This window comes from Sciurus vulgaris, assembly GCF_902686455.1.
Source record: "Sciurus vulgaris genome assembly, chromosome: X".
NCBI lineage: Eukaryota > Metazoa > Chordata > Mammalia > Rodentia > Sciuridae > Sciurus > Sciurus vulgaris.
Window position 1 is genome coordinate 88,164,196 of NC_136471.1, and position 21,259 is coordinate 88,185,454.

The 21,259-nt window shown below is 34.9% G+C and overlaps 1 protein-coding gene across 3 annotated transcripts in view; it reads left to right on the top strand.

The window, feature by feature from the left end:
- FAAH2 (fatty acid amide hydrolase 2) overlaps nt 1-21,259 on the top strand; it is a 176,944-nt gene that overhangs the window by 63,095 nt on the left and 92,590 nt on the right. The gene's annotated exons all lie outside the window — the stretch shown is intronic.

The window sequence follows — 21,259 nt, forward strand, 5'->3', positions numbered from 1 at the left end:
ATAGAATAAGTTTTGAAGAGTTCCTTCCTTTTCTATTTCATGGAATAATTTTAGGAGCATTGGTATAATTTCTTCTTTCAATATCTGGTTGAACTTGGCTGAGAATCCGTCTGGTCCTGGGTTATTCTTTGTTGGTACGTTTTGGATGGCATCTTGAATTTCATTGCTTGAAATTGATCTTTTTAAATTTTTTATGTCCTGTTTCAATTTGGTTAGGTCATAAGTCTCTAGACATTTGTTGGTTAACAAAGGTCTACATTTGAGTTTTTTCTTTTTCTTTGTTAGTTTGGCTAAGGGTTTATCATTTATATATTTTTTCAAAGAACCAACATTTGTTTTGTCAATTTTTTGAATGTTTTTGATTCAATTTCCTGTCCTGTACTGCTTTTTGTGTTGATTTCTTCTTTTTCTAAGGCTTTGAGATGTAATAGTAGGTTATTAATTTGGTGATTTTATATTCTTTTAAGAATGTGCTCAATACAATGAACTTTCCTTAGAACTTCCTTCATAGTGTCCCAGAGATTTTGATAAGTTGTGTTGCTATTGTCATTTACTTCTAAGTGTTGTTATATTTTATTCCCAATTTTTTCTACTATTCATTTTTCATTCAATAGTGTATTACATCTCCAAGTGTTGAGTAGCTTCTATTTTGTATTTTGTCCTTGATTTCTAATTTCATTTCATTATAATCTGATCCAATGCAAGCTATTATCTCTATTGCTTGTGCCCTAAGATATGATCTAGTGTAAAGAAAGGTCCATGTACATCTGAGAAGAAAGTGTACTTAGTCATTGATGGATGAAATACACACACACACACACACACACACACACACACACACACACACATATACACACACATACATATGTCTGCTAATCTAAATTATTAATTGTATTTTTAGTTCTATAGCTTCTTTGTTTCATTTTTTAGATTACCTATCCAGTGATAAGAGAGGTGTGTTAAAATCACCCAGTATTATTCTATTGTGGTCTATTTGATTCTTGAATTTGTGAAGAATTTGTTTGATGTTTGCATGTATGTGCTCCACTGTTTGGGTCATAAATGTTTAAGATTGTGATGTCTTGTTGATGTATAATTACTTTAAGCACTATGAAATGACCTTCTTTGTCCTTTCAGATTAACTTTGGTTTGAAATGCACTTTATCTGATATGAGGATAGAAATCCCTTCTTTATGTGAATGATATGTTTTTTCTCACCCTTTTACCTTCAGTCTGTGAATAACTTTGCTTATGAGGTGAGGCTCTAGGAGATAGCATATTGTGGGATTTTGTTTGTTTTATGATGCAATCTGCCAGTCTTTGTCTTTTGATTGATGAGTTTAGGCCATTTATATTCAATATTACTATTAAGAAATTATTTTTCCCATTAATTTTGATTTTTTTTGGTTTTTAATTTGAATTAGTTCCTCCTTTGATTGACTGTTATTGAGTGTAGTTACTCCCTTAGCTGGTTTACAGCTTTATTTTTCACTTATTTTATTGAGTTTGTTTTATAGTATTGGCTTCCTAGTTATGAATTCTTTTAATTTTTTTATCATAGAAGGTTTTTATTTCATTATCAGATCTCAAGCTTAATTTTACTGTGTGTAGTATTCTTAGCTGGCATCCATTTTCTTTCAGAGGTTGGTGTATATTATTCCAAGCCCTCTCAGCTTCGAGGGTCTGAGTTGAGAAATCAACTGAGACCCAGATTGGCTTTGTTCTAAATCTGACCTGTCATTTTTCTCTAGCAGCCTTTAAACTTCTATCCTTATTCTGTATGTTAGGCATTTTCATAATAATGGGCTTTGGTGTGGGTGTGTAGTAATTTTGTAAATTTGGGGTCCTTTAAGTCTCCTGTATTTGGTTTTTCATTTCATTCATAAGGTTTGGAAATTTTCCAGATTTTATTTCATTGAAAAATTGTGCATTTCCTTGGCTTGTATAACTGAGCCTTTATCTATCCTGATAAATTCTAATTTCGGTCTTTTCATTTTATTGCATATGTGCAAGTTCTGTTCATGGTCTCTTAACATCTTTTCTCCATAGTCAACTTTTTTCAAGATTATATAATTTGTCTTCATTGCCTGAAACTCTGTCTTCCTAGTGGTATAGTCTGCTGGTGATATTTTCTAATAATTTTTTAATTTGGTTTATTGATCCCTTCATTTGAGGATTTCCAACTGATTCTTCTTCAGGTTCTCTATTTCCTTATTCAATTGATCTTTCACTTCTTGTATTTTCTCTCTGATTTCATTTCTTCATCATCTTTTACCTTGTAGATCAGTTTAACCATTAACTTTCTGAATTCCATTTCTGACATTTCCTCCACTGCAGTGTCAATGGAATCTATTGTTGTGGTATTCTGTGTTGTTTCCTTGCTTTTTCACATTGTTTTTGTGTCTACTCATCTATTTGGATGGAACTGATACTGTAGACTTTCAACCTTATGAGGTTGTAGTGTCCCTCTATGTTACTAATACCTCCGAGATTGGAGAGGGGAGCCCAATGATAGCAATAATCTATGCAAACAATATCTAGCAGTGGGGTAGGTCCTTAGTTCCTATTTTGATATCTAATGCTAATTGGTACAACATATAGAAATAGTAGGATCTGAAATTTCCACCAGTATAAACAGTAAATAATCATGTATTATATCTGGCTTAAAGTCAAACTGTTGGTATTGTTTATGACTTCCACCATATTAATTATTGTTGTGACATTGATACTAGGGAAAGATGTTATATGCAACAATTGGTATTAGTATTAAGAGGGTTTAAGGACAAAGTTGTGTATGAGGGAAGAAGAAGAGATAAGAGGGTAGAAAAGTTTTTGCAATTTAAAATAGTGAATAGGGCAGATGTAGTGGTAGGATATGTTAGGATATGTTGTTAATGTGAAACGGAAAGAAATATAGAATAATATAAAGGAGGAGAGAATGGAATTTCACTGTCAGCAATAGAAAAATGAGAGAGGCAAACAAGGGAGATATAGTTATGGCAAAGACAATACAAAACAAAATCAAAATATGGTAATCAAAACCCCTAAACCACAATAATCACTTACCGCAATGGGGAAAATAGAAATATCTACAAATATAACAATGTGAACTTTAACCTCTATGAGGTTCGATAACAGATATTTATCTCTTTGGATTTTATAAAAGAAACTCAATAACTGCTAACTTATGTTGCTAATGAGCTATTTGTAGGCCAGAAGCAACATAAAACTGGAGGATTTAACTTTGTTAGGGATATTTTATGATTCATATCTTTTATCATTTCTTCATTTTCAACAAGCTATATTATTTTTGACTGTTTTGTAGAAAAGGAGACCAGAGCCTTGTGTGTTGTTGGATGTTTTTGTTAGTGGTACTTTATTTTAAAAGTTCTACACATTTACAAAAAATAATGAGCTGATAGTACAGAATGCAAGAGTACTCCCTCTTCCTTGTACAAATAGTCCCCTGTTATTATTATCTTGTATTATTGTGGGACATGTGTTGCAACTGGTGAATCAATATTAATACATTATTAACTGAAGTTCACACTACTCACTCTTTGTAATGTGCATTTCTTTAGTTTTTGACAAATGAATAATGTCATATATCCACCATTGCAGTATCATATCAAATAGTTTCACCACTCTAATAACCTGTTCATTCATTCATACTCTCTCATTAATCCCCTCCCCCAGTAGTCATTAAGTTTTTAGTGTCTCCATAATTTTGCTTTTTTTCCACAATATCATATGGTTGTAATATGTATAATGTAACCTTTTAGAGTGACTTCTTTCACATTTAATGTGCAATTAATATCCCTATGTGCTTTTTTTTGTAGTTTGATAACTCATTTTCTATTGCTAAACAATATTCCATTGCAGGAATATACCCCTATTTATTTAACAATTAACCTAATAAAGGATAGCTATGTTATTAGGTTGAATTAAAGTGTTGATATAGGCAGAATTAATGTTAAAATGGTCATACTACCAAAAGCACTACACAGACTTAATGCAATTCCTATTGAAATTCTAATGATTTTCTTCATAGAAATAGAAAAAGCATTAATGATATTCATTTGAAAATTAAGAGGCCCAGAATAACCAAAGAAATACTTTATTAGAAAAGTGAAGCAGGAGGCATCACAATACCTGACCTGGAATTAAAGTACAGAGATATAGTAATAAAACAGCATGGTATTGGCATCAAAACAGACATGAAAACCAATGGAATAGAATAGAAAACCCAGAGATGTACCCACATAGATACAGTTATCTCATACTAGACAAAGGCACCAAAAACATATATTGGAGAGAAGATAGCCTCTCAACAAATGGTACTGAGAGAACTGGAAATCCATACATAGTAGAATGAAGTTGAACTCCTATTTCTCACCCTGCATGAAACTCAAAGTGGATCAAGGACCTAGGCATTGGACCAGAGACTCCATGTGTCTAGAGTGGAAAATGAATCATTGCTTGAACTGATCCCTGGTCAGAGTTGAAACTGCTCCTGGGAATTTCTCAGTGGAATCTACCAATTGAAATCTTCCCAGTTGATGGTGACCTCTGTTAATAGGGAGAATTCTGTGCCTTCTGTGGAATTCTTTAGTTCATAACATTGCATTCAAATGCCAGCTCCCAGGAACAGAATCAGGGACAGAGGATTCTGAACATAGCAAGATAACTACAATATTTCACCAGTGCTTCTACTCCTGAGCCTTTCCACTTAACAGTAACTTTAGGCAATGGGCTTCCTGAGTCCTGCAAAAAGCTTCTAACATTGCACATTGCAACAGTGGAAAAGCCACATGAATGTTTCTAGTCCTGCAACTTTCTTGTGCACAAAGAATAATGCCTCTATATAACTTCTTGATGAGATGCTATATAAATAAACTTGCTGGAACAATTTTTTAATCACTGCTTCCTCATCAGAGTGCAGTGTTCCACCTGATCCCAGCTCTCTTCTCAGTATCTGCATGTGTGTAATTTCTTCAATCCCCCATGATACTTTGCAGGTTTCTCAGGTTCAGCCTTGCAGGTCACAGCACCTATGCCTACTAGAAGAAAAACTAGGTCCAAATCTACACCATGTCAGCTTAGGAACCAACTGCCTCAATAAGACCCTAAAGCAGAAGAAATAAAATCAAGAATCAATAAATGGGATCAAATTAAATAGCTTCTTCACAGCAAGGGAAACAATCAAGAGTTATGTAGAAAGAGCCTACAGAATGGGGGAAAATCTTTGCCACCTTCACCTCAGATAGAGCATTAAAATCCAAGATATACAAAGAACTGAAAAAACACCAAAAGAACCCAATAACTCAATCAATAAATGCACAAAGGAACTGAACAGACACTTTACAGAAGAAGAAATACAAATGGCTCAAAAATATATAAAAAAGTGAATATTTCTAGAAGTTAGGGAAATGCAAATGAAAGCTACACTGAAATTCCATCTCATTCCAGTCAGAATGGCAATTATCAAGAATACAAGTAACAAGAAATATTGGCAAGGATGTTGGGAAAAAGGTACACTCATACATTATTGGGGGGACTGCAAATTGGTGCAACCACTCTGGAAAGTAATATGGGAATTCTTCAGAAAACTTGAAATGGAGCCACCATTTGACCCAGTCATTCATGTGTGTGTGTATATATATATATATATATATATATATATATATATATATATATGCTACACTGCTGCTACACTAACACTGCTAACTATATATATATATATATATATATATATAGTTATATATAGTAAACACTACACTGCTATATATATATATATATATATATAAACACTAACACTATACTGCTGCTATATATATATATATATATATATTTATTTACAAGGAAGGAAAGAAGGGAAAGGAAGAGAGGAAGAGAGGGAGGGATGGAGGGACTATTCTTTTAGTGAGACCTTCCTGAAAAGAAGAGTGCATGGCAATTAGCATCTGTGACATCTTCTCTGACTTGTATGGAGACTGTGAAAAGTGAGATGAAATGAAATGAACCCCATCTAGAGGTATAAAAATGTGAGGATGGACCTATTCTGATTCCCTGCCCCCAAGAAATATAAACCACTGACCAGGCATAGGTGGAAATTCCTCACACCAAAGTAACCTTTTAAAGAAGACAATCAATAATATCAGGAAAATAGTTCACAATAAAAAAATTCTTCCCAAATATTTATGAGAAGATCAGAAAAAAAAAAAAAAGATCTGGTCACATGAGGTCTGAACTTACTATGTTGCTATTCTCTTTTGACATTAATGAATTTTTTGATTGTGTGGATATCTGACTTCATACAATCACACCTTGCAAATTTGGGAGGTTTCAGCTCTTTTCATATTATAGTGTATGAGTGATGAACTGACAATTCTCTCTTGAGGAAATCTATTCCTTCTTTTTTTATTTTATTAAAATATTTTTTACTTTTACAGACACATTTTGATTCATTGTACACAAATGGGGTACAACTTTTTTCATTTCTATGGTTCTACACGATGTATATTCATGCCATTCTTTAATCATACATATATATAGGGTAATACTGTCTGTTTCATTCTACTGTTTTCCCATCTCCAAACTCTCCCACCCCTTTTTCCCCTACACCACCCAAATTTCTTTCATTCTTCTCTTCCGCACAACACCCCCCCCCCATCGTTATATATTGCCATGCACTTAACAGAGAAAACATTCAGCCTTTGATTTTTTGGGATTGGCCTATTTCACTTAGCATATTTTCAAACTTCATCCATTTACCAGCAAATTCCAAAATTTTTTATTCTTTATGGCTGAGTAATATTCCATTGTGTATATATACCACAGATTTTTTTATCCATTCATCAGTTGAAGGACATCTAGGTTGGTTCCATAATCTGGCTATTGTGAATTGAGCTGCTTTGAACATTGATGTGGCTGCATCACTGTAGTATGCTGATTTTAAGTCCTTTGGGTATAAAACGAGGAGTGGGATAACTGGGTCAAATGGTGGTTCCATTCCAAGCTTTCTGAGGAATCTCCATACTGCTTTCCAGAGTGGCTGCACCAATTTGCAACTCCACCAGCAAAGTATGAGTGTGCCTTTTTCCCCACATCCACGCCAACACTTATTATTGCTTGTGTTCTTGATAGTAGCCATTCTAATTGGAGTTAGATTAAATCTTAGGTGGTTTAAATTTGCATTTCTCTAATTACTAGGGATGATGGGAACTTTTTCATATCTGTATATTTTCTTCTGTGAAGTGTCTGTACATTTTCTTAGCCCATTTATTCATTGGGTTCTTTGTATGTTGGGTGTGAAGTTTTTTAAGTTCTTTATAAACTTTGGAGATAAGTGCTCTTTCTGAAGTGTGTGTGGAAAAGATTTTATCCCACTCTGTAGGCTCTCTTTTCACATTGTTGATTGTTTCCTGTGCTGAGAAAAACTTTTTAGTTTGAGTCTATCCCATTTATTGATTCTTGCTTTTATTTCTTGTGCTATGGGTGTCTTGTTAAGGAAATCTGGTCCTAAACCAACATAATGGAGATTCAGGCCTACTTTTTCTTCTATTTGGTGAAGGGTCTCAAGTCTAATTCCTAGATCCTTGATCCATTTTGAGTTGAGTTTTGTACAGGGTGAGTGATAGGGGTTTAGTTTCATTTTACTGCATGTGGATTTCCAGTTTTCCCACCACCATTTGTTGAAGAGGCTCTCTTTTCTCCACTGTAAGTTTTTGGAACCCTTGTCTAGTATGAGGTTATTGTACTTATGTGGGTATGTCTCTGTGTTTTCTATCCTGTACCATTTATCTACCTGTCTATTTTGTTGCAGTACCATTTTGTTTATGTTACCATTGCCCTATAGTAGAGTTTAAGTTCTGGTATAGTGATACCTCCTGCATCACTCTTCCTGCCCAGGTTTGCTTTGGCTATTATGGGTCTTTTGTTCTTCCAGATGAATTTCATGTTTGCTTTATCTGTTTCTATGAGAAATGTCACAGGTAATTTAATTGGAATTGCATTAAATCTGTATAGCACCTTTGGAAGTATGGCCATTTTGATAATATTAAATCTGCCTATCCAAGAACATGGGAGATCTTTCCATCTTCTAAGGTCTTCCTCAATTTCTTTCTTCAATGTTTTGTAGTTTTCATTGCGGAGATCTATTTAATCTTTGGTCAGATTGATTCCCAAGTTTTTTTTTTTTTGAGGTTATTGCAAATGGATTTGTTTGCCTTATTTCCTTTTCAGATGTTTCTTCTCTTATGTATAAAAATGCTTTCGATTTATGCGTCTTGATTTTGTAACCTGCTATTTTGCTGAATTAATTTATGAGGTCTAGAAGTTTTCTGGAGGAGTTTTTTGGATCATGTCATCATGAGGAGAATCATGTCATCAGCAAATAGTGACAGGTTAAGTTCCTCTTTTCCTATTCATATTCCTTTCATTTCTTTAGTCTGTCTAATTGCTCTGGCTAGTATTTAAGTACAATGTTGAATAGAAGTGGTGAAAGAGGGCAACCTTGTCTTGTTCCCATTTTTAAAGGGAATGGTTTCAGTTTTTCTCCATTAAGAATGATGTTGGCCATGGGCTTAGCATAAATAGCCTTTACAATGTTCAGGTATGTTCCTACTATCCCTATTTTTTCTAGTGTTTTCAGCATAAAGGGGTGTTGTATTTTGTCGAATGCTTTTTCTGTGTCAATTGAAATAACCATATGATTATCCTTAAGTCTATTGACATGGTGGATTATGTTTATTGATTTACAGATGTTAAACCATCCTTGCATTCCAGGGATGAACCCCACTTGATCGTGGTGCACAATTTTTCTTAATATGTTTTTGGATATGGTTTGCCAGTACTTTGTTAAGGATCTTTGCATCTATATTCAGGATAAGGGCTAAAATTTTCTTTCTTTGATGTGCCTTTGCCTGGTTCGGGTATGAGGGTGATATTAGCTTCATAGGATGAGTTTGGTAGGGTGCCCTTCTTTTCTATTTCCTGGAATACTTTGAGAAGTATTGGAATGAGTTCTTCTTTGAAGGTCTTGTAGAACTTATCTGAGAATCCATCTGGTCCTGGGCTTTTCTTGGATGGTAGACTTTTGATGGCTTCTTCTGTTTCATTGCTTGATATTGATCTGTTTAAATTGTGTATGTCCTTCTGGTTCAGTTTGGGAGGAGCATATGTCCCTAGAAAATTGTCGATGTCTTCAGTATTTTCTATTTTGTTGGAAAAGTGATTTTCAAAGTAGCTTCTCATTATGTTATGTATTTCAGTGGCGTCTGTCATGATATTTCCTTTTTATCATGAATTCTAGTAATTTGAGTTTTCGCTCTCCTCTTTTTTAGTGTGGCTAAGGGTTTGTCTATTTTGTTTACATTTTCAAAGAATCAACTTTATGTTTTGTCAATTTTTTGAATTGTTTATTTTGTTTCAGTTTCATTGATTTCAGCTCTGATTTACATTATTTTCTGTCTACTACTTTTGCTGTTATTCTGTTCCTCTTTTCCTAGGGCTTTGAGCTGTAATGTTAGGTCATTTAGTTGTTGACTTTTCATTCTTTTCTGGAATGCGCTCCACGCAATGAATTTTCCCCTTAGTACTGCTTTCATAGTGTCCTAGAGATTTTGATATGTTGTATCATCATTCTCATTTACCACTAAGAATTTTTTTATCTCCTCTGTGATGTTTTCTGTTATCCATGTTTCATTCAATAGCATATTATTTAGTCTCCAGGTGTTGGACTAATTTCTGTTTTTAATTTTGTCATTAATTTCTAATTTCATTCCATTATGATCTGATAGAAAACAAGGCAGTATCTCTACTTTTTTGCCTTTACTAAGGGCTGGTTTGTGGCATAACATATGGTCTATTTTTCAGAAGGTTCCACATGCTGCTGAGAAGAAAGTGAATTGGCTCATTGATGGATGTAATATTCTATATATGTCTGTTAAGTCTAGGTTATTGATTGTGTTATTGAGTTCTATGGTTTCTTTGCTTAGTTTTTGCTTGGAAGATCTATCCAGTGGTGACAGCGGTGTGTTAAAGTCACCCAGAATTATTGTGTTGTGGTCTATTTGATTCCTGGAATTGAGAAGGTTTTGTTTGATGTACAAGGATGCACCATTGTTTGGGGCATAAATATTTACTATCATTATGTCTTCCTGATTTATGGTTCCCTGAAACAGTATGAAATGTCCATCTTTATCCCTTCTGACTAACTTAGACTTGAAGTCCACTTTATCTTAAATAAGGATGGAGACCCCCACATTTTTTTACTGAATTTGTGTATGTGGTAGGTTTTTTTCCCATCCTTTCACCTTTAGTATGTGGATGACTTTTTCTATGAGATGAGTCTCTTGAAGACAGCATATTGATGAGTTTAGGCTATTAATGTTCAGGGTTATTATCAAGATATGATTTGTATTCCCAGTCATTTGGGCTTATTTTTGTTTTTTAACTTGGCTTGGTTTCTCCTTTTAATGGAATTTTCTTTAAGGTAGTTCCTCCCTTTGCTGACCTACATTGTTGTTTTTAATTTCCTCCTCATGGAATATTTTGTTGAGAACCTTCTGTAGTGCAGGCTTTCTATTTGTAAATTCTGTTAACTTTTGTTTTTCATGGAAGGATTTTATTTCATCTTCAAATCTGAAGGTTAATTTTCCTGGATATAGGATTCTTGGTTGGCAAGCATGTTCTTTCAGAGCTTGAAATATGTTGTTCCAGGCCCTTCTAGCTTTTAGGGTCTGGGCTAAAAAAATATGCTCATATCCGTATTGGTTTCCCCCTATATGTAATCTGATGCTTTTCTCTCGTGGCCTTCAAAATCCTATCTTTATTTTGTATGTTATGCACTTTGATTATAATGTGCCTTGGTGTGGATCTGTTGTGATTCTGTGCATTTGGTGTTCTGTAAGCCTCTTGTATTTGATTTTCCATTTCATTCTTCAGCTTTGGAAATTTTCTGATATCATTTCATTGAATAGGTTGTTCATTCCTTTGGTTTGTATCTCTGTGCCTTCCTCAATCCACATAATTCTTAAATTTGGTCTTTTCATGATGTTCCATAGTTCTTGGAGATTCTGTTCATGATTTCTTACCATCTTCTCTGTTTGAGCAACTTTATTTTCAAGATTAAATATTTTGTCCTCATTGTCTGAGGTTCTGTGTTCCAAGTGGTCTAATCTGTTGGCTATGCTTTCCATTGAGGTTTTTATTTGGTTTATTGTTTTCTTCATTTTAAAGATTTCTGTTTTTTTTTTTTTTTTTTTTTTTTTTTTTTTTTTTTTTTTTTTTTAGAATCTCTCTTTGTTGAAATGATCTCTTGCTTCCTGCATTTGCTCTTTCAACTGCTTATTGGTATGATCATTCATTCCCTGCATTTCCTCTCTTATCTCATTCTTTGCTTCAGAAATCATCTTAATCATGTATAATCTGAAGTCCTTTTCTGACATTTCTTCTACCATACTGTCACTGGATTCTATTAATATAGAATCTAGATTTGTTTGGATCATTTTCTTCACTTGTTTTTTCATGTTCATGTCTCTTCCCCTCTAGCAGTGCAGATCTGGGGTATTGCAGTTTCCCCCCATAGGCTTATAGTGACCCTATAGGTTTCCAAAACATTTTCTTTAAGGGGGAGATCAATATTAGCAGTGCCCAGTTCAGGCAGTATGCAACCCTAGACCAAATAGCCCCTATGAGGGCATTAACAATATTGTCATAATAAACAGACTCAGTTCAATTATTATCTTCATTATAACAAATAGATTTGCAATAAGGTCTGCAGTTTCTAATGGAGGACAAAGCAGATGTGGAGGGGTGTAGGATGTAGCTGTTAATGGGATAAGAAAAGAACATATAGAAGTTCTAGATAACAGAAAGATTGAGAGTGTAACCAAAAGTAGTTGGTTGTCAGCACGCGAAAAGGGAGAAAGAGACTCTGAGGGAACAGGTAAACAAAAGGAAAAGAGAGTAAGAAAAGTAAAGAAATAAAACTTAAAAGTGTTCAGTAAGGAGAATAAAGAAAATCTACACTATAGTAGTCATATAGTATTCAAACCTCCCAGTTTTCAGTAGCCTGATATATGTGAGGTCCCTGACAATGAGCTTCAAGTCTCCAGCAGGCATCTTAGGATGGGATTTTCCCCACCTAAAGATCAGAGCTATGGCTTCCAGAGTTATCCAAGATGGCTGCTCTGGCTTCCAAATGTGTTGGCAAATGAGTAGCTGCAGCTCAGTGTGTGGGCATGGTCAGCTGGAGGTACTGGAAGCGGGGTGCAGTTGGTCAGGCAGGGGTCCATGAGGTGGGGTGTGGTCAGTCTGGTTGTGGGATCCTGGAGTACGGGTGCAATCAGTTGGTCTGGGAGTCCTGGTGATAGGGTGCAGTCTGTCTGGTGGTCCTGGTGGTGGGGAGCAGTTGATGTGAGGGCCCCGGAGGCAGGGAGTGATCGTTCATGCTGAGGAATCCTAGAGACAGGGCTCAGTCATTCCGGCCAGGGGTCCTATGGGGCCTGGTTGTTGTCTCTAAATGACAGCAGCCACGTGTAACCAAACCTACAAGTATTGTGACAGTGAACTTCCAGGCAACAGCAGGCAGCTGGTGCTTCACTGGTGATCTGTGGTCAGTTTGCTGACTGCTGTCGGACAATCAGGAGGTGAACCTCGTGTGGTGGATGATACATATTTGAAAGGCAGGTGATGGACAGGCAAGAGGCAGGCAAATCGTGGATGATAGGTGCCTGACAGTGAGCAATCTGCAGTCAAAAAGGTGTCCATATGCTGGCAGACTGCAGGTGATCGCAGTAGACTAATGGACTAAACATCAGGGGATCGATAAACAGCAAAAACTGCCTCACCAAGAAACAGATATCCTCTGCTTGAAACCTGAGTAACAAAGTGACAAGGAACACAGCCTCCCTCTAGTCCACCATATTGAATCTCCAATCAAATGTCTAAGAAATATGCTTGTGGCTAACCAATACTTGCTGTAGAAGTAATAATATGAAGTCTATGCAGGGGTCAGTGCCTCTGTGTGCTAGTGGCAGACTTCAGAAATCTTCCAGCCAGTCCCCTATGCTTCTATCAAAGTACTTTCAGGAGAAATGTCCACGAGAAAGGGAGAGGCCCTGGCTGACTGCACTAGCATGGCAGTAATGGGTGAAAGACCTATATTTTTATGAAATGCTTTTTTTTCATTTTTCTCTCCAGTTTCCACACATGAAAAAATATGATTATTGATTTTCTGAGACTGACTGATTTCACTTAACATGATGATATATTGTTCCATTCATTTTCCTGAGGATGACACAATTTCATTTTCCTTCAAGTCTGAATAAAACTCCATTGTGCCTATCTATTACCTTTTTTTTTATCCCATCATATGCTCATGGACATCAAGGCAATATCCATAACTTGACATTATTATCAACATGGTTATGAATGTGTCACTACAGTATGCTGACTTTAAATCATTTGAAAAAATACCAAGAAGTAGAATAGCTGGGTCATATGGTAGTTTAATTCCTAATCTTCTGAGTAACACTAATACCTAATTTTGCAGTACTAATTTAAATTTACCCCAATAATGCAAATATGTTCCTTTTTTCTCACATCATATTTATTATTGTAAGTACTCTTTATGATTGCCATTCTAACTGGAGTGAGATGAAGTCTCAGTGTATGTTTTAAAAATTCAATGTACTTTTGATTTGCATTTGTGTGATTGCAAAGGATGCTGAACTTTTAAAATATTTGTTCATCATTTGAATTTCTTCTATTGTATAGTATCTATTTGTCCATTCATTGATTAGTGTATTTGGTTTTGTGGTATTGTTTGGTTTCTATATATATTCTCAATATTAATCCTCTGTCAGAATTGTACTTGACCGTTTCTTTCATACTGTAGACTCTCTTCACTTTCTTCTTTCCTTTGCTGTGCAGAACCTTTTTAATATGATGACATGCCATTTTTTAAGTATTAGTATCATTTCCTGAGCTTTAGGAGTCCTATTAAGAAAGTCATTGCCTATACTTCTAAGTTAGAATTTCACCCCTTTGTTTTCTTGTATCAGTTGCAAAGTCTTTGATCTAATTCCTAGGTCACTGATCCTCTTTTAGTTGAGTTTTGTGTAGGATGAAAGATAGTATCTATCTTGATTCATTTACATATGGATATCCAGTTTTCCCAGCAGCAGACTTTTTTTTTGCAAAGGCTGTCTTTTCTACAGTGAATGTTTTTGACAAATTGTCAAAGAAGAGATAACTGTATGTATGTGGGTTTTCTCTGTTTTTTCAATTCCATTGCTCTGTATGAATGTTCATGATTTTGATATTCACTGGTGTATTCATATATGTACATAGGAAAGTTATGTCAGATTCATTTCACTGTCTATTTCTATGCCTCCTCCCTTCTGTTTATTTCCCTTTGTCTAATCCCTCATCTTGTTGTGGGTTGTCATCCACGTATCAGAACATTTGAGAGAACATTCAACCTTTGATTTCTTGGGATTGACTTATTTCACTTAACATGATAGTCTCCAGATTCATTCATTTACTGGAAAATGCCATATAAAGTCATTTTTCTTATCATAGCTCTATAGTATAACTGGAAATCCAGTATTTTCTTTCTTCCAAAATTGCTCTTCTACTCAGGAGTTCTTTGGCTATTTGGGGTCTTTTGTTCTCAAATGTTTTTTACAACTTTTTTTTTAGTTCTGTGAAGAATGTCCTCATTGGTATTTTGATGGGGATTGGATTGAATCTCTTTATTGTTTTTGGTAATGTGGCCATTTCATTAATAGTAATTCTGCTTATCCAGAAACATTAGAAGTCTTTCCATATTCTAGTGTCTTCTATATCTTTTTGTCAGTCTTCTGTCATTTCATTGTAGAGATCTTTCTCCTCTTTTGTTAAATGTATTCCCAGGGTGTTTGTTTTTTAAGGCTTTGGTAGCTGGTATTGTTTTCCTGATTTTATTATCAGGATATTCATTGTCAGTGGAATATTTTCCCTGATTTCTTTTGTGGCATGTTTATTATTGCCGTAAAGAAAAGTTGTTTATTTTTGTATGTTAATTTTGTATTCTATTATTTTGCTGAATTTATTAATCAGCTTCAGAAGTCTTCTGGTGGAGCTTTTGGGATTTTCTAAATATAGAATTATATCAAGTGTAAATAGTGACAATTTGAATTCTGACTTTTCTATCTATTTTATTTCATTCTCTTGCTTTACTGCCCTCACTAAAATTTCAAATACAATATGAAATAGGAATGGTGAGAGTGACATTCTTGTCTTATTTCTAATTTTAGAGTAAATGCCTTGAGCTTTTCCTTTTTCTATTTAATGTTGGCTTTGAGTTTGTTATATATAGCCTTTATGAAGTTTAGTAAGTTCCTTCTATCCCAAATTTCTTCAGTGTTTTTAATATAAATGGGGTGTTAATTTTGTCAGTCTTTCTCAATCTATTGAGGTGATCATGTGATTTATGTCCCAAATTCTATTATGTGATGTATTATGTTTATTGATTCATGTATGTTGAAACAAACTTGCCTCCCTGTAATGAAATCAACTTGACTATAATGTACTATCTTCTTAAAGTGTTTTCCAATATAGATTGCTAATTTTTTTTTTTTTTTTTTTTTGTGGTACTGGGGATCGAACTCAGGGCCTTGTGCTTGCGAGGCAAGCACTCTACCAGCTGAGCTATCTCCCCAGCCCCGATTGCTAATATTTTACTGAGGATTTTTATATTTGTTTTTATTAGATATATTTGTTTGTAGTTTTATTTCCTTGATGTATTCTTGTCTGGTTTTGTTATCAGGGTGATACTGGCTTAATAGATTGAATTTGAGAGTTTCTTCCATTTGTATTTCAAGGAATAAGTTGAGGAACATTGGAATTAGATCCTTAAGGTATGATAAAACTTGACTGAGAATTCATCTTTTCCTATGATTTTCTTTGTTGGAGGGTTTTTTCCTAGTACTTTAATCTTGTTGCCTGTTATCAGTTAATTATATTTTTGGTGTTTTCTTGGTCCGATCTGTTAGGTTGTATGTGTCTAGAAATGTGTGCATTTCTTCTAGATTTTGTAATGTATTGGAATATAATCTCTAATGATCCTCTGAATTTCAGAAATATCTGTGGCAATATCTTCTTTTTCATCTCAAATTTGTTGATTTAGGCACTCATTTATACAAAATTTCCTTTTAGAAAAAACTTTATAACATCCCAGATATTTTTATATTTTGTACCTCCATTCTCATTTGATTCCAGGATTTTAAAATATTCTTCCCATTTCTTCTATCACCCATTAATAGCTCAAAATTGTATTGTTAAGTTTTCATGTGTTTAGGAAATTGCTAGCATTTTTCTAGTCACTTATTTCTAATTTTATTCCATAATATTCAGAAAAGTTGCAGGGTATTATATTCATTTTTGTCTTTGATAAGACTTACGTTGTGACCTGTTAACTGTCTGTTTTGGAGAAAGTTCTGTGATCACCTTAGAAGAAATTAATTAAGCTGTTGGATGAAATATAATACAGATTATCTGTTTGTTCTATTTGGTTTATAACATTTTGTAAGTCTGGCAATTCTTTACTGAATTTATATCTGGAATACCTATATTTTGATGAAAGAGGTATGTTGAAATCACCCAGCATTTTTATATTGGGATTCATCTTATTCTTTATGAATGGTTTTTGTTTAATGTAGTTAGTGCACCAAAACTTGGGGAACGAATATTTACAACAATTGTAGATTTCTATATTATTCCCTTTACCAGTAGGAAATAACATTTTTTGTCTCTTCTTCTTAATTTTGACTTGATATCTGATTGGTTGTATGTGACAGTCACTGCTTCCCATTACCTTTAGGTTTCATTAGCATGGAATATCATTTCCCTTTCTTTCATTTTCAAGCTGTGTATGTCTTTGCCTGTGAGATGAGTCTCCTGTATATACAGTAGCTTGTTCTTGTTGTTTATTCATTTAATTTATATCTTTTAATTGTAGATGAAAACATTTATTCTGTGTTCCTATCAAGAAATATTTATTATCTTTTGCCATCAGTTACTCCTAATATCTAATCAAATCCTAATTCTCATTTGCTTAACAGCTCTTTTTACTGAGATTCGTCCTTTAGCAAGCTCTGTAATTTGTATTCAACTCTTATGTGTAGTATTTCTGTACATATTTTATATAATGATGAATTCCTTAAATTTGTGTGCTTTTTTGTGAAAGATTTTATCTCTCATTTTATTCTGAGGGTTATTTTTGCTGGATATCTCAATCTTGGTTCAGTTATTTTCTTTCAGGGCTTGGAATAACTTGTTCCAAACTCTCCTGGATTTTAGATTTTTCCAAGGGGAAGTCAGTAATTTTATTTGTTTGCTTTTCAATATTACCTGATTAGTCTCTTTTGTGAATATTAAAATTCTCTTATTTTTCTGTATGTCAGGCATTTCTATTATAATGTGTCACGAAGTGTTTCTTATTTGATCTTATACTTTTGGGGTTTATATCCTTCCTGAAAGTGGATATACACCTCATTCCTAAGGTTTGGAATATTTTCTGCTATTATTTAACTGAAAAAAATCATTAATGCCATTAGCCTGTACCTAAGTTCATTTTTAATTCCAATGATTCTTAATTTTCCTCTCTTAGTATTGTCTTGGAGTTCTTATATATTCTGATCATGGTTTCTTCTTTTATTCTTTATTTCTGAATGAGTATTCATGTTTATATAACCTGTCTTCAAGGACTGAAAATATGTCTTTTCTGTGGACTAATGCTTTCAACTGAATTTCCCATTTATTTGTTGCATCTCTTCCAGAATTTCTCTCTCTTTTTATCCTTTAGAATCCCTATCTCTATTGGCATGCACTGTACATCTTATATTTTCTCTTGGCTTATTCATTAGATATTTTAATTCTTTAGTCATTTTAGCAATCAACTGTTTTCCTTGTTTATCTGGAATTTTATCCATATCAATATCTGTTGACTTAATTATTAGGTTATAAATTTTTTGAGCCATCTTGGCCTGTTTATATATTCTGAGGTTCTAATTTTGCACATCTGTTGAGATGGATTTTATCCTGTATTTTGTGAGTTTCCTTTATCTTTTTATGATATGTCTTGGGCTGGTGTTAACCTCAATACATCTGATCCATGCATTCACAATGTTAATTTCAAACCCCAGTATTTCTTTGAAAGAAAAAAGTAATCTCCAGAAACACTTGTAATTTAAGAATAAACCATATATTAGCATATACTGTGAATGTTATTACTAATGATCTCTACAACTCTGTTAGCCAAGGATAAATGTTGATGAGAAATAATATAGAATAGATTGAAAATAGTACACATTGAATGTAGTATACTCAATTGATTTGAACATAGAAAGAATAAATATAATTAATGTTTTAAAACATTAAAAGAAACATGAAATTAGATTAAGGCATTCAGTGTTAAATAATAGGGGGATACCTCTCAAATTAATATAGAAAACATTGCTGTGAAATCAAATCCTGACATTAGAGAGTTTTAAGTTATACGTGCTGAACTATTTGAGATGGAGACATTTTGGGGGTCCTTTTAGATTTGTATTTCATCAGCTTTTGGGAGGATTATTAAATACCCACATCTTCTATCTTTATCTCTATGTTTTTTTGATCATGGAAGTAGGAACCTCATAAGCCCACCTCTGATGCAAATATAGGAGGCTCCCTCAATTCTTTTGTTTGTACAAGTACTTCATAGCTTTGTTGGAGGGTCAGAGGAAACTATGAAAAATTGTGGCCTAGCATTCAAGTTTCTCCCTCATCAAAGATGCAGATTTTATGCTTTGTGTGCCTGGAGTTGTCAAAAGAGATGTGAGCTCACCTGTGTAGATTTTGGGATGCATGGGGAATGGCAGATAACATCACAGAGGTGCTGTGACCCAGTGGTAGTGGTGGTGGATGACCTGTGGGAGGTATATGGCAGCTGTTTTCAGCTGTAACATTTGTGTTGGTGGGTCTGCAACTGGACATGCAGTTACCAGCATCTGTAGGAGTCTACAGGCTACCTACATTATGCATATGGCAGTGCTGGACCACAGGCAGCTTCTGCTGGCTTCTGGGGTGTTTGTGTCAGTGGATCCATGTCTATGTAGACTCAGTGGTACCCAGCATCTGTGAGACACGTGTTGGTGGGATGTTCTTATGGTATGTATCATGGTGTTTGTTTGCATATGTCTTCTACTGGCTACTGGGACCCACTTGTGGGGAGGACTCCATGGTTACTGGTATACGTATTGCATGTGGCATTGCAGGGACCTGGTGGCTTCTTCAGTCTTCTGTGGCTCATATACCTATGGCAGTAGCTGGGGCCCTTGCTGTCCCTCCCCAGTGCCACATCCCTGAGAGTGACTTGCTCTCTCTTCCACTCCATGCCATTCCCCTTGCCCATGCAGATAGTACTCAGACAGTCCATTTCAGAGGCGTTCCCTATGATAGTATTTGTTGCTATCTGTAGGTGGAATGAAGCTATATAAATTTAATGCCTTCTAGAAAAGCAGGCTCAGTTGTAGTCTCTACAAAATGGTTGCCTGCTGGTTTTTCACCAGCAACTTCAGATTAAGCTGTGCAGTTCTTGCTAAGTGCTTTGCAAGTAACTTGATCTGGCTTTCTTTTTTCCATTAGTTTTGAAGCTTATCAGCTTTATATTTCTTTTTTCCTCCCTTTGATAAACCTCCCCCAAATGTTCTCCAATCAGTGTTTAGGTTAAATTTTTTTCTTGTTTTCTGTTCCAATAACCAGAACTTCTGAGTCCCTACAAAACTCTGACCAGTATTGTGTCTCAGTGCATTCCTCTCTGATCAGCTGTTGTCTCACTGCTTAGATTCTAGACTGTGGAGGAGTCAGGATTTTTGGCCAACTTTCACTCTACCATTTGCCTTACCCCAATTAATCTAGACTCTTCTGCTCATGCAGATTTGGTAAGAATTTAATGGAATTCTCATCTGTTTCACTACTAAGAACATTATCAACTTAGCCAGTGCTATATGTCCTTATGAGTCAGATTATTCTAATTTCTGCTTTGATTCTTATATTACAAGAATCATGCCCACCAAACCTTTGTCAATTAACTGCTGCCAATTGACCTCTGCCACTTGAGAATACAGTTATCCCCATGGAATTTAGTTTTCCAAGTTTAATAGCAGCACTTCCCCTTGTAATTTCTGATTTTTCAGAGAAAAGTGATCACAGAGCATTTTGAAGATGTTTCTCACAATAACTATAGAGGAAAAGATCTAAACATTTAGGAATATTAATCAATAGCCTACATTTCCTAAGTTTTTGAATTTATTACTCTATAGTACACCAATCTAGGACTGGAAATTTTTTTTTGACACCAGGGATTGAACTCAGGGGCAACTAAGCCACATCCCCAATCCATTTTTGTGTTTTATTTAGAGACAGGGTCTGACTGAGTTGCTTGGGCCTGCTAAGTTTCTGAGGCTGGCTTTGAACTTGCGATCCTCTTGCTTCAGCCTCTTGAGCTGCTGGGATTGTAGACACTTGCACTGCACTTGGCAGACTGGAATTTTAACTTCATTTACCATAGGCTACAGTTTGGAGTGTGCTTTACTCAACTCTTTAGAGCCCTTTGTAACCCCATTGCTGTAACATTAATTCCAAAGTCTCTTTCATAGGACCATAACAGTGAATTTGACCCATTCCACCTTTATATTCCTTTCACCATTATTCTGTACGTTTAATATCCATTTACATGTATATCCCTTGTATTTTTATCTTTATATACTGAAAAATCATGAAGCTTTTTAGGAGTTTACTGTACCTAATGGGTTACAATTTGTACCTCACCATTAGGGACCTGCTAGGACTTGTATGTAGTTACAGATCTAGAAGCAATAATGTGTGATGCCGTTGGTCCTAAGGATAATCAGCAGTGTCTTACTCCTGCTTATTCTCAGGGCTTTAGTTGTATTTGATTTCTCTACCTGCAATATTATGTCCATAGGCATCTGCAGTTCTGCAGTAACCTTGCAGATTAGTCATGATACAGCTCCCATCACTCCACTAAGCACTTTCTGACCCAATATAAAAAACGTGCTACTATTCCTATATGTGCTACAAGTCAGGGAAGACAATAACCAGTCCCTTGGGCTGTCCCAAGACAAAGGAGAAGTTTCCAAGCAAGCTCTACTCTCTTACTTTCAAACTGAGGGAGGGTGGAATCAATAATTGAATGCCTTCCTCC